The sequence below is a fragment of the Pleurodeles waltl genome, chromosome 12 (assembly GCF_031143425.1).
Source record: "Pleurodeles waltl isolate 20211129_DDA chromosome 12, aPleWal1.hap1.20221129, whole genome shotgun sequence".
Lineage (NCBI taxonomy): Eukaryota > Metazoa > Chordata > Amphibia > Caudata > Salamandridae > Pleurodeles > Pleurodeles waltl.
The window spans coordinates 532,592,847-532,605,349 of record NC_090451.1 but is presented as its reverse complement, the minus strand read 5'-3'; the positions used below and the strand labels follow the sequence as shown (position 1 = coordinate 532,605,349).

The 12,503-nt window shown below is 45.2% G+C and overlaps 1 protein-coding gene across 4 annotated transcripts in view; it reads left to right on the top strand.

The window, feature by feature from the left end:
* The window catches only part of FCSK (fucose kinase), a 579,999-nt gene that overhangs the window by 397,391 nt on the left and 170,105 nt on the right, over positions 1-12,503 (top strand). The gene's annotated exons all lie outside the window — the stretch shown is intronic.

The window sequence follows — 12,503 nt, the reverse complement described above, 5'->3', positions numbered from 1 at the left end:
CAAGGTCACTAGACACGATTGACAAAGGCGAAGGTGTCACAATTGTTTCTGTTTAGCCTCGTTTTAGCTGTCATATTTACGTATCTTTTAATTTTCTTTATTTAAGATAAAGCACTGTCTGGATATTCATGTTATCGAGCGTTATTTACTGTGCAACTCTCTCCACCCCCAGAGTAAGCTTTGATTTGGTGCCCTTGCTATCCTGTGCCTAGAGAGAATCAAGTAAGAGTAACTTGGCAATAGTGCGGTAGTATTATTGTTACAAGTGGCTTACAAAGATGCTACAATCAGTGCCTCAGGAGTATCATGATTACATGGAGCATAGCATTCTGAGTGCTCCCGTCGAGTGATCTGGTGGCAGGTATGTCAAGAGGTGGGACCTTGTAGAACTGTGATGTTGCGCCAGGCATGAGGATGCTATAAATGAACTACATTGTCACAGATATCTTGACACAGACATTTTCCATATTGGAACCAGGCTGATTGTTTTCTGAGGCCCTCAACATATTTGACACTTTACAACTTCTAATGGAGAAGTATGTGTGTTTGAAGCAAGAGATTTGTATAAGATAGTTACTTAGGGTACCTATCTGCTATGTAGAGTTCCCCACTGAGGTTGTAGGTCAAGACCTGAGTTTTGTATGCAGGTGGACATTTACTGTCGGCTATCCAATCTTATGTGTTTTGTTGCATTTGATGAGAGTGGTGATAGTGGCTTCTCCAGACGGGCTCTAAGTGAAATATGGACTTTGATTTCTTGATTTTCTCGTTGGATTTGAGTGTTTCAGCTAAATATTTAGGTAGGTAATAGAGGCGATTAGTTGTCTGTGATTAGTTCCTGAATAGTGTGATTGAAGGTTATGATTTGACCATCAAAGGTTTGGATACGAGTGATCAGAAATTTGGTAAGTTGGAGTCTAACGGCATGAAAAGCAGGTGTGGTTGAATGGTGCAATTTCGTTCTTTGCTGAGTATATTGTCTAAAATGCGAACGCCATCTTTACATTTGGCTTCATCCTTTGTTCTAGGATTGAGATAAAATATACTTTTCAGTTAGTTTTTGGTCAAATATTCTTTTGTTCATTGTACCCGTGTTCTTAATGTATTTCAGGTTTGCCGGAAAGGTGTACTTATTTGACTGAGATAAATTTTGGTAATTGCATTTTTATGATAAGCTTGATTTTATTTGTGCCATTTTAGCTGCCTGAACATCGCAGCTTGAATAATTTTGTCCAAGCCCTCCCTCAATTAAACACTGTAACTGATTTGCTTCAGCCATGGTTGCGTTGGAGCCACACGTAATTCTTTGATGAAGAAGTTTTCATCATGTTCCTCAGGACTTTCTCTGCAGAGGGTTGAGTCCGCAGAGAGTATCATCGAATTGAAACTGACTGCCTGTGAAGCAACTCAATAGAGCTTTGATCCAGAGGGCAGCATCATATAATGATTGTCAAAGATGTCTTGCTTTTGAATTGTGGCCAGGGCTCCACATAGACTCTACAATCTTCTTGGCTAGAGATTGAGATTCAATTTTTGATTAATGTGCAATTTCTGCAGACTGGAATCTCGATAACTTCTATGGAACTGCTTGTTATTGTGGAGGATAAAGTTTGAGGCTCAGGGTCATTGGTAGTTCCTCAGGTAGACTACAAGCCTACCTATGTAGCGCAGCCCAGCTCCTTCATGTTGCGAAGAATGTCCACTAACCACAAGATCCCTGTTTTCTTGCTGGGAATCATTTTGTTGACATTGATTCCACTGACGCTGTAGCAGCATTGCCATCAAAAAACATATGCTTTCCAGTCACCATATTATGAGCATTATCAGCATTGTTTCTTTATTCCAGAAATTCCCAAACCAGAGTTTATTTTAGAAATATAGAGAAATCAATAACCCTGACAGTGTTTTCTTTCTGTGCAAGGGGACCATTATCAGTCCTTCTCCAGTGTCAGGAAATATAAGCTTCAGAAGGCCCTCCTTGAATACGGGTGGACAGTCCAGTGCCTTGAACCCAGTGGTCCTTTGGCTGACCACTATCAGCCGGATAATTGACAGTACTCCCAACTCTTAAGGAAGCAGGTGAACCACGAGTTAGGTATGAAGTGTGACACATTTATTTGCTATAGTTTACCTATTCCACTAAACTCTCAATAATCCCTTAAACTTCAGAGCAGTGGGGTGAATCTGTATATTGGTTGCAGTGCTTAATTTATAAAAACATATAAGTGGCACGGCTCTCATCAGGAGGCCACTGCAGCTTGAACTACCCATTCCCCCTAGCCGCGCTGCTTAGGACAGTTCCAAAACAAGTACTACCATCACACTCCTACAAGTGTGATAGTTCAGGCTATTCCAGGCCCCCAAAGCTATAAAATGGCTTAGATGGCAGGTATTAGTCATTATTAATGTAAATTGAATTAATAAACATATCTTGTGGTGTTTATCTCTAAATTAGACAAAGTGTCATTTGTAGCAGGCTATCATAAATGCCGGTGCTGTCAATTAAGTGCAGTTGCCGAGCACCGGAAACCCCTGGCTCAAATTAAGCACTGGTTGCAGATCATGCATTTTGCACAGTGTAGTTTATGAACTTTCTCTTAAAGTGGCTAAATGTATCTCTGGGCGTGCAGTGACTTTTCTTATTTAATTTGTTTATAGATGTTTGTTGGGGAGGGAATGTGCCCTTCATTGATACATAGGCGTATACCCCTGCTACAAGTGGAAGACTGCATGTGAATCCAGTATACTGATTTTTATTTTGGTCCTGGCATCACACTAATCTAGCATGGGCAGGGAGACCTATGGCTGTTCATGACTATGTGAGGTACATGACCTGTCCTGTGACCTGGAGGTGCACACCAAGTGTGCCCTCATAGTTGATAGTGAAGAGTCCCTGTCCTGAGTGTAAATATAACGTGCTGTTTTTATGAATCTTTGGTGTGACCAGACCTTTTTGTCTGTCATTGAGATAGTGTGGCCTACTGACTCCTCTTGTGTAAAGTTCACTTATGTGAAAGCCAGAACTTTGTGTTGACGTGTCTGCGAGCTGTGTTGCATGTGCAGTGAGCCTGTGACATGGATGGTAGTAACACTCTGTTGTGTTTGTAAGTCTGAGTACTGAAGTCAGAGGGATCCATTTTGGATTGCCTTAGGTGTGGCATGGTACAAGATAGAGGGTAGCTTCCCCATACAGTGGAATTGTATTGCCTGTATTCCCGTGGCTGAAGGGTGGAGATCCAAAAACTAAAATGAGAAGAATAGAAATGTTCTTTCTTTAGAAAGACCATGGAGGGTTTGTTAGCAAGGTACTGCTGATTAGTTCTGCCCGAGAACTGTCATTTGGTAGATGGTATGGAGTTAGGTGTGGGACTGTAGTTTCTGTAGTTCAGGGTGAGAGAATTTCTGGGACATCCTTGCCCATTTGGCTGTCTCTGATTACTGCTGCAGGACAGCAAATGACAGCGATGTGCAAGAAACTCGCACCTCACTGTATCCATATTATGACTGTGCCTGATTGGAGCTACGCTCAGTGCTACCTGCTGTGAGAAGCATCACTTTACTCAAAGTCTGTGCCAGGAGAGCCGCCTGACAAGGACAGTTGAAAGAGAACCCACCCAACTTGGTTCTGAAGCTTTAGACAGAGAATCAACATCCTCTATCTGGAAAATAAATAAAAAGGGGATCCAATACACTCCACTTGCCCAGTCCCAAGTTCATCTTGACCAAAAAGACAGTGATCTGCAGAGTACTTGAAGATTTGTTCTGTAACCATGGCTAGGTTCTTCTTGACAACTTCACAGAGGTGAGGGTACTTCACCTGAAGTCAGCACTTTCGGCTGGAGTAGTTGAGGGTCTCACCGAAGAGTCTAGATGCCTGCTGCTCGATGAGAAAAGAAAAGATAGTTCCTGACCATATAGGAGAGTGGCTGTCAAGGAGGAGAGGCCTGTGTGTATTCCCAGCAAGGAGAATCCCAGAGAAAGCTAATGACCCAGGAGGGTGTTCAAGGAGAGGCCTCACAATGTGAAAGTACATCCCCAACCTCTTTGCTTAGTTCTTGGAATGAGGTGTGTAAATTTGATGCCAGAAGTGTATCATACGGTAGTCGTCCACATGTTCAATCATCTGGTACTGCTTGTCCGGCAAAGAGTGAAGGACTTTTCCTCCAGTGAGTGAAGAGCTCAATCCGTTCATTGGCCTCCACTCGCCAAGAGGTGACTTTCAGAAGATTTGGCTTGGCAGTCATAAGTAGTCTCAGTGACTTCGAGAGCCGCTGCTGCTGCGAGCAAGGCACTGCTGTAAAGACTTGCCTCCCCAAGTCAGGCTTTTGATGTTGTCTGAAGAGGCTTCTGCGTGATCCCTTATTGAAGAATCCAAGCTGCGAAGAAGAGGCAAAGCACCCGTATTTACCACACACCCGGACTGTTAAGATCATCCTTGCTAGTAAACCTCGGGGATTAGCCTACCAGAGTATGATAGTCAAAAAGGTGTGCGGGCTGATCCGCTATCTCCACTACACATTTTATTTTATTTTGATGTTACAAAAAGCGATACAAAACTGTTGAACTGAAATAAAATGTAGAGAACATTTGAGCTTACTGCTCCAGCGTCTAATCCTACCTAGGCCTATAGAAAGGTGGGGACGACAGTAGCAGGAATCTTGGCCCTAGTAGGAAAACACAGCAATTACTGCCAAGGGAAGGGGTTGCAGCATCTCAATATAAACACAACCTTTAGCAACCCTTTCATATTCATATATGCTCAGGGCCTCAGCCTTTCATGGACCATCCCTAATAGAGTCAGCTCTGTTCCGCAGAGTCTGGTTTCCTGATGGCCTTAAATAATTATTAAAAAGATTGTTTCAAATATCGTTTTCCTTCAATTTATTTTTAATGTGGGCGATGTGTAGGAGACCATTACAGAAATTTTGCAGATAAATGTTTGTTTTTCAACAAAATGCATTATCCTTAAAAAGGGTATTTTTAGATTAAAAACTGGACCACACAGTTGAGAAATGAGAGAGGGTCACAAGTATTATTTGTAACAATATTAGTAAGCTACTCTTGTGTTATAATATTGAAAACATACACCACTATCCCTGAGTGTTATATAGAAATACATTTAGAATTCAGGCCAGTGTGCTTGTGTACTGTCAGTGACCTGGACAAAGAGGGCAAGAAAGCTGAAATTGGATCATAAATCAAAGCTGCTCTGAACAGAGGCCCATAAAATATGTTTGGCCCAAGGCGCCCAAAATCCTTAAGATGTCCCTACATATGTCATATTCATTGAGCTCTACAGTACTGAGTTCTGCTTGGTGGGACAATACATTATTGTGTCCGTTGGTTGATATTGGAGTTCTGAGTTTGTGCCACCCCCCCCCCCCCCCCCCACCCTACCGCCATGAGAAGACAGTGGCTGCTCGCTGTCACCACCCCAGGAGCCAAGTGCGGAAAGGGTTGTCCTTAACCCAGTTTGCAGAGCCATATAGTAGGACCGGCCCCAGGACCTCAGTGGCAAACTGCATCAACTACCACAGTCGGGACCCAGCACCCCCTCTCTGCTCTGTGACCCGCCGAACAGGGCCTGACACACACAGTATTTTGTTGTTTATTATACATTTGGGTTTAAGACATTATTCTGGGTCGGAGTGTTTTCCTTTACGGTGACAGTAAGAAGTAGAATAGGCAATAGCATACCAGAGTAGTTCAACTGTTTCACTGAGTTACTCCCCAAGATAGTTTGCAATCCCATTGGCTTCTTGTGGTGTCAAGTTGAGTTGGAGGTGGTCAGGTTTTGGTTCATCCTTTATCTCCAAACATATCAATGCTATTGGGGCACGAGGGCCTACAGTGCCAAATTTCTGGCTTTCAGGTAGACAAGGACGATAAAGGCTAATTTTCATTGATAACCAGATAGCGCTTTACTCTCAGTTTTGGACAGTGGGATGCATTCGTGAGGTAAGCAATCCTGGAGTTGGTTGAATGAATTATCTCTTGATTAAACCGGACATGCTTGTTAGTGGTGCAAGCAGTCAAAAGCTTTTTATTCCAAGTCTTTACCAGTGGTGCACTCGTAGAGATGCCACAGTACCTGTATTTACCTTGACAGCCTGCAAATGAAGGCCTTCTCAACCCAGCGTGGCCAACGCTGCATGTACCACTTTAGTCCTCAAAAAAGTAGACGCGTTAGATAATTTTTAATGACATTATATGGAAGGTTATGTGGGAATGATTGTATTTGTACATAATTACGGTTTTCAGTTTTATGGTACTTATGTGCGGTATTGCTGTCTGTGTTTATCCAGATCTATTTTTTTTTGCTCATCTTTTCTGTGATTAGCCATGGTTAGTTTTGTGTGGAAAAACGAAGTTGCAGCTAATGTATTTCTAAATATATTTAACCCATGAACGCACAGTCACACCCGGATGCCTGAGGGGGTTCAATGATGTAACAATACAACAGTGACCATCTGAAAACATTAACATTGTCACAGACATAATCAAATCTGCACTTAGATAAGCTTTTCGCCTCTTTTTTCTTTAATTCACCGTGCATGTAATGTGCCCAGCAAGCGGACTAGTGATCAGAATGGACAGCATGGAATCTTACACGACATAGGTGCCGTATTTTTTTTTTTTTTTAAAAAGAACGGGGACAGTGCAAGGAAGGAAATGCCCCCCTGGCCACTATTTCAAATACAGCAATACTCAGGGTTCAGTGGGCCTCAGACCTCTGGGTCCCGGTGCCACTGCAACACATACTTTCCTGCCTGTATTTGTGTGTGGAAATGAAAACGCACTATTTTAGCTTATAACAACGTTATTCTTATGTCTCATTGTTCAGCCCGGGCCTCCAGAGTCCATATTTCGTATCTTCAAGGCTGAGCTGGGCTTACCGAGCAAGGGCGTTTCCGTGGAAGAGTTGGGGGAGGAGGGTCGCTTTTGTAGCAATGCAGCAGTTTTAAAAGCACCGCAGAGTTCCTCCCAACAGTTTTCAGGCTACAATGAAAGTGCAAGATAATTCTGGTGATTAATGTACCTACTGGAGAGAGATGGAGTATTGTCTTGTGACAGTTTTGACTAATCAAAAGCAGAAAGTTAATATGCCTGCTGCAAAGAATGTGTACTATGCAGATCACAGAACAGTATTTTATGTACATAGCACAGTGGGATACTGCTTTTATCACAGAAATCCTTTTGTTGCTGTTCAGTTCATAAGTTGCAATCATAATTTAGCGTAGTGAGCCAGGAACTGCGATCAAAGAGCTGCATGCAAACTAGAAGATACATTTTAGAAAGATATGTTTTTCCCAGTCTTTGATGTCTTAGTTTTTCTAAAAAGGGTATGTTTGGGTGGAAATAAATTATTAGTAAAGTCAACTCTAACCACTATGTTACGTTTTGAATATGAGTGTATGTTTACCAAGCACTCTTAACAAATGCCTACCAGCATGGATGACGTGTGTCATTTTCTAAACACTGATTTACACCCAAATGATTTATTGTTTCTGCATGTGTGTTTGATGTAAAGTGCTCTAACACCCTACCCTGATAAGAGGCACTATAAAACAAATTAAATACATGTGAGAGAGGGGCTATGGAGAGATGAGGCACTGTTAGAGGGTGATGGTGAGGTAATCAATGAAGGGCCCCACAAAAAATTGCCGTACCCTGGTGCATTGTAAGGTCATCATTTGCGATGCTTTTAAAAAATACAGTTTAAGATGTAATGAAAAATGTGTTGTAGAATGCACAGTTTTTGCTATATTTTCCCAAAATATGTTGGGGGGAGAACCCCCCTAAGCCCCATTGTAGTGGTAAGACCCACTCACAATGTCCCCTATGGGGGCTCGTCTGACAAATTTTGCTAGGGCTGCTTCGGGTTCCCAGTTCAGCCCTGCTTATTTGACACATTCTGGCTCTGTAACTACTTCCAGGGATACACGGAATGCTGTTCGGGGTGCCAGTATTTCATGAGTCACTAAAGTACCTGGAATAATGCCGTGCCCCCTTCCCTCCTCCCGCTTATAGAGTGTGGTTAGGAGTTGTACAGGTCTGCGGGGAGATTCTGTTGTTTTTGCTGCTGCTGATACTGCAGATACACTTTGACATGACGGACTGCTGTAATCACCGAGCAGCCAGCGCAGGCCCCCGGCCATCCTTCAGCCGCAGGCACATGGCGGAATAGCAAGCATTCTGCAGGAAACTGGCCTGGGGCACACGGGGAACACCGGGCAGAGACTTTAGAACATTATTGTTGGAAACGGCCCTTTTTGCAGGGTTATCCCCAAACATTTTGCCTTCTCCCTCCTATTTTTTCAGGTCTGTTTTTGCAGGTTTATTGTCTCTGTGCACTTTACCACTGCTAATCAGTGCTAAAGTGCAAGTGCTCCCTATAGATATTATACTGTTGATTGGTTTATCCATGATTGGCATGTTTGCTTTACTGGTAAGTCCCTAGTAAAGTGCACTAGAGGTGCCCAGGGCCTGTAAATCAAATGCTACTATTGGGCCTGCAGCACTGGTTGTGACACCCACATTAGTAGCCCTGTAACCATGACTCAGACCTGCCACTGTAGTCTCTGTGTGTGCAGTTTTAAACTGCCAATTCGACTTGGCAAGTGTACCCACTTGCCAGGCCTAAACCTTCCCTTTTACTTCATGTCAAGCACCGCTAAGGTAGGCCCCAGGTAGCCCCAGGGGCAGGGTGCAGTGTATGCTTAAGGTAAGACATATACTAGAACGTTTTATATGTCCTAACAGTGAATACTGCCAAATTCGTTTTTCACTGTGTAAGGCCTATCTCTCTCATAGGTTAACATGGGGGCTGGCATTAAAAATCCTTAAAGCGCAGATTCCCCTTCAGAGCAGATAAAAATGTGGAGTTTAGGGTTTCTGAACTCACAATGTAAAAGTACATCTTTTATTGAAGTTGGTATTTAAATTGTCTGTTTGAAAATGCCACTTTTAGAAAGTAGGCATTTTCTTGCTTAAATCATTCTGTGACTCTGCCTGTTTGTGTATACCCCGTCTGGGTCAGTTTGACAGTTGGGCTGCTCACACCTCTTCTCTAGACAGTGACACAAAAGGGGGTGGGGGTGTAGCCTGCATATCCTGATGAGCCATCTGAGCTAGAGGGGGGTGGGAGGAGTGGTCGTTCACACCAGAAAGGTCTGTGCCTGCCCTCACACAATGCAGTCTATGACCCCCTGGTGGTGCGTGTCTGGGGCCTGGCCTGGACAAGGAAGGATCTTGCAAACACTTGAGACTTTGCTTTGAAGTTTGTCAACTTCAAAGGCAGAAAGGGGTATAATAAGAAGACCCATAACCCCAGACTTTTAAAATCTTTCTGGAATCAAGAGGAACCTCCGCCCAGGAGAAGAGCTGAAGGAGGAGTACTGTCCCTTTGCCATGTTGCTTTGCTGGATTGGCCTGCAGTTGCTGCTTCTGCCTGAAAAGAGTGCAAAGGGTGAACTTTGCTGTGTGTCCTGCCTGAGAAAGTTCTCCAAGGGTTTGGAGTAGAGCTTGCCTCCTGTTGAAAGTCTCAGGGACACCAAAGACTACAGTTTCTTCGACTTGCAGCACTGGGAACTGTGTGTTTTGTGCTGTTCAAGAGGAGAAACCACTACGAAGCGACCAACGAAGTCGCTGGCCGCACTGTGACCTGCAGACACCGCGTGAAGCCGCACTGCCCTGGTTCGCACCATAACCCTGGTCATCAGACGGCTTCACAGAGCCGCAGCTTGCACCGCAACCTGTGGGCCCCCGCACTCCCGTTTCGCCTGCTCACACTGCAGCCTGGGCCCGATGCCACCATCCTGCTGACACCGGCGCCGCTGCCTGCACTGTGGCCTGTGGACACTGCTCGTGAGGAGCACGAAGCACCCCAGCCCCGGACCACCGACGCCAGCACCATTGACTCCAGTTTCGTCACCAGGTATCCCTACCTGTACCTTGGCATGTGGACACCGCTTGTGTGAGGGTCAAGAAGCAACGTCCCGTCCTGCACCGCTGGCTTGGGCCTACCGATGACAGCGCTCCCGCAATGACCACGCTGCTGCCTGCGCTCTGACCTGTGGGCATCGCACGTTGCACCGCCCCACTTCACACTGCAGTTCTGGTCTCCCCGATGCCGCTGTATGCCGTCACCGAGCCGCTGCCTGCACCGTAACCTGTGGGCACCCCACATTGCATCGTACCGCTTCGCACTGCAGCACCGACGCCATCCACGCCAGCACTCCAGACTTCATCAGCCCGGAGTTCAATCTGCGCTGCGTGTGACTTCAAGGGTCCGACGACTCCTGCACCGACTCTGGAACCGACACCACGATATCAGCGACGCAGCTCTCCGGAGCTCACCGCAAGGATCACAACGCCCTACAAATCCAAGGTATCATTTGCGGGTCTTCCCGACACCGTAGCTGGCCCGCGACGCCGTGGCCGGCCTGAACTGTTGGTTTTGTTGATCATGATGCCATGATAGCCTCAGGTGGAGCTGTTGACTTCAAGGAACTGTATTTTGGGGTAAATCTTGCAGAATTCATATTTTTATTACTGTATGTTGGATTTTTATCGTATTTAGTCTTGTTTTAAATAGATAAATATTGGCTATTTTTCTAAAACTGGTGTGGTGTCCTTTTGTAGTGTTTTCACTGTGTTACTGTTTGTTATGTGCAAATGCTTTACACATTGCTTCTAAGATAAGCCTGACTGCTTGTGCCAAGCTACCAAGTGGGTGAGCAGGGGTTATCTGAGTAGGTATCTCCCTTATCCTGACTAGAGTGAGGGTCCCTACGTGGTCAGGGTGCAAACCGACTGCCAGGTAGAGACCCCATTTCTAACAATTATTATTTTATAAGCCAAATTCTCACTGGACGTTCAGCAGAAGCTGTAGGGTAAGCTTATGGTTGAAGTGGCACCATGTCACAAATGTTTTACTCAATTACTCAATTATAACTGACTGCAGATTTATGCTTCTGTTTTAAATTTTTCTGTGCATTGTACAGAGTCTGGTATGGACAGAATATAGGCCTGGGCCTCCAAGTAAATGTGGCTCCTATTATCAAATCAGATGGCTAAAAAAGTTGCCAAGATTTGGAAATCAGGGTAGTTTTGAAGTTGTAAAGATACGTTGTGTAGGTGTTTTCGCAAGGCATGGGAGTCTGCAGGCATTTCTGCTTGCTGCAGGTAATGTTTGTTGTAATGTCCTGAAAATCATCAGTAAAAACAAACATTGGCAAACCAGTAGGCCTTGCCGATGCAAGAGCTATTGGCTTTGTTAGAAAAAAAGCTATACCGCTGCCAGCGCTGGCCGTGTCATATCGTTTTTTTTACCTATGGCGGGTGGGGGTGGACAACACAGACAACTTGAAGGAGGGTGGGATGGGAAAAAGGAAGCACGAACAATGTGAAGGAGAGTGGAAGGCAACAGGACTACAAAACAAACTCTATGATGAGGCCAGTGCTGGCCATGTCCTAGATCTTTTTTTTTGTTATGCAGATGGGGTTGGGAGGGGTTAAAAGCAACAAAGACAAGAGAGGGGTGTTAAAAGCAACACAGACAAGGGAGGGATGTTAAAAGCAACACAGACAAGTGAGGAGGGGTTAAAAGCAACACAGAGAAGGAGGAAGGAACAAGGCGGGAGAGAGGGCAAAATGCAACCCAGACAAGGGAAGATTTGAAAGCAATACAAACAACGGAGAGAGGGGGCTTAACCTGTTAGGTGCATATGTCTGGTAATGGCCGACACAGGCACAAACTCCCTGGTGCGACTGGGGCCATTGGCCGACAACAGGCAGGGCTTTAAAGACCCCTGTGGTGCTTGGCACCAGAGCAAGTCCTTTATTTATTTTTTTGTTCGGGCTGTCCAGGAAGAGCTTACTACAGTGATGATTGCGCACAGGGCACACTGATGTCATTGTAGTAAAAGTAAAACAAGCCAATCAGATCATTTTACTTTCAGTGAATCAGTGCTTGGGGTGCTGTCTCAACCCCCGAGCATTGATTCTAATGGGAGAGGTACCATTGGAAGGAGGAGAAACTCCCCTTTCCAAAGGCACCTCTGCCAAAGGAAGAATCCACTCACTAGCCACCAGGGATGGGGGAGTGGCCCCTTGGGTAAGGGCTTTTGCTGCCTCTGGGCATTTTCTGTTAAAATTCAGTCTTTCTGCCCCCCCCGGGGGGAGTTGCGGAAAGCCACTAGGTACCAGGGACTATTTTTTCGGTAAAGTGTAAGGGTAGGGGCTGCCCAGAATGGGAACGGTCAAGCCCCCACCCAAATGAATTGGGACACAGTCTTTCTGCCCCCTAGGTGGCAGATGGGGTAATTACCCCCAATCTGCCCCGGGGGGGAGCCTAGTAAATGCCAGGGAATATTTTTTTTAAAAGAAGAGTGGTGGGGCTGCCCACCATGGACATGACCCTGCCCCCACCCACACCAACGGGGACAAAGTCTTTTTGCCCCCTCTGTGGGGGCAGATGGGGGTAATTACCCATGGGGGGC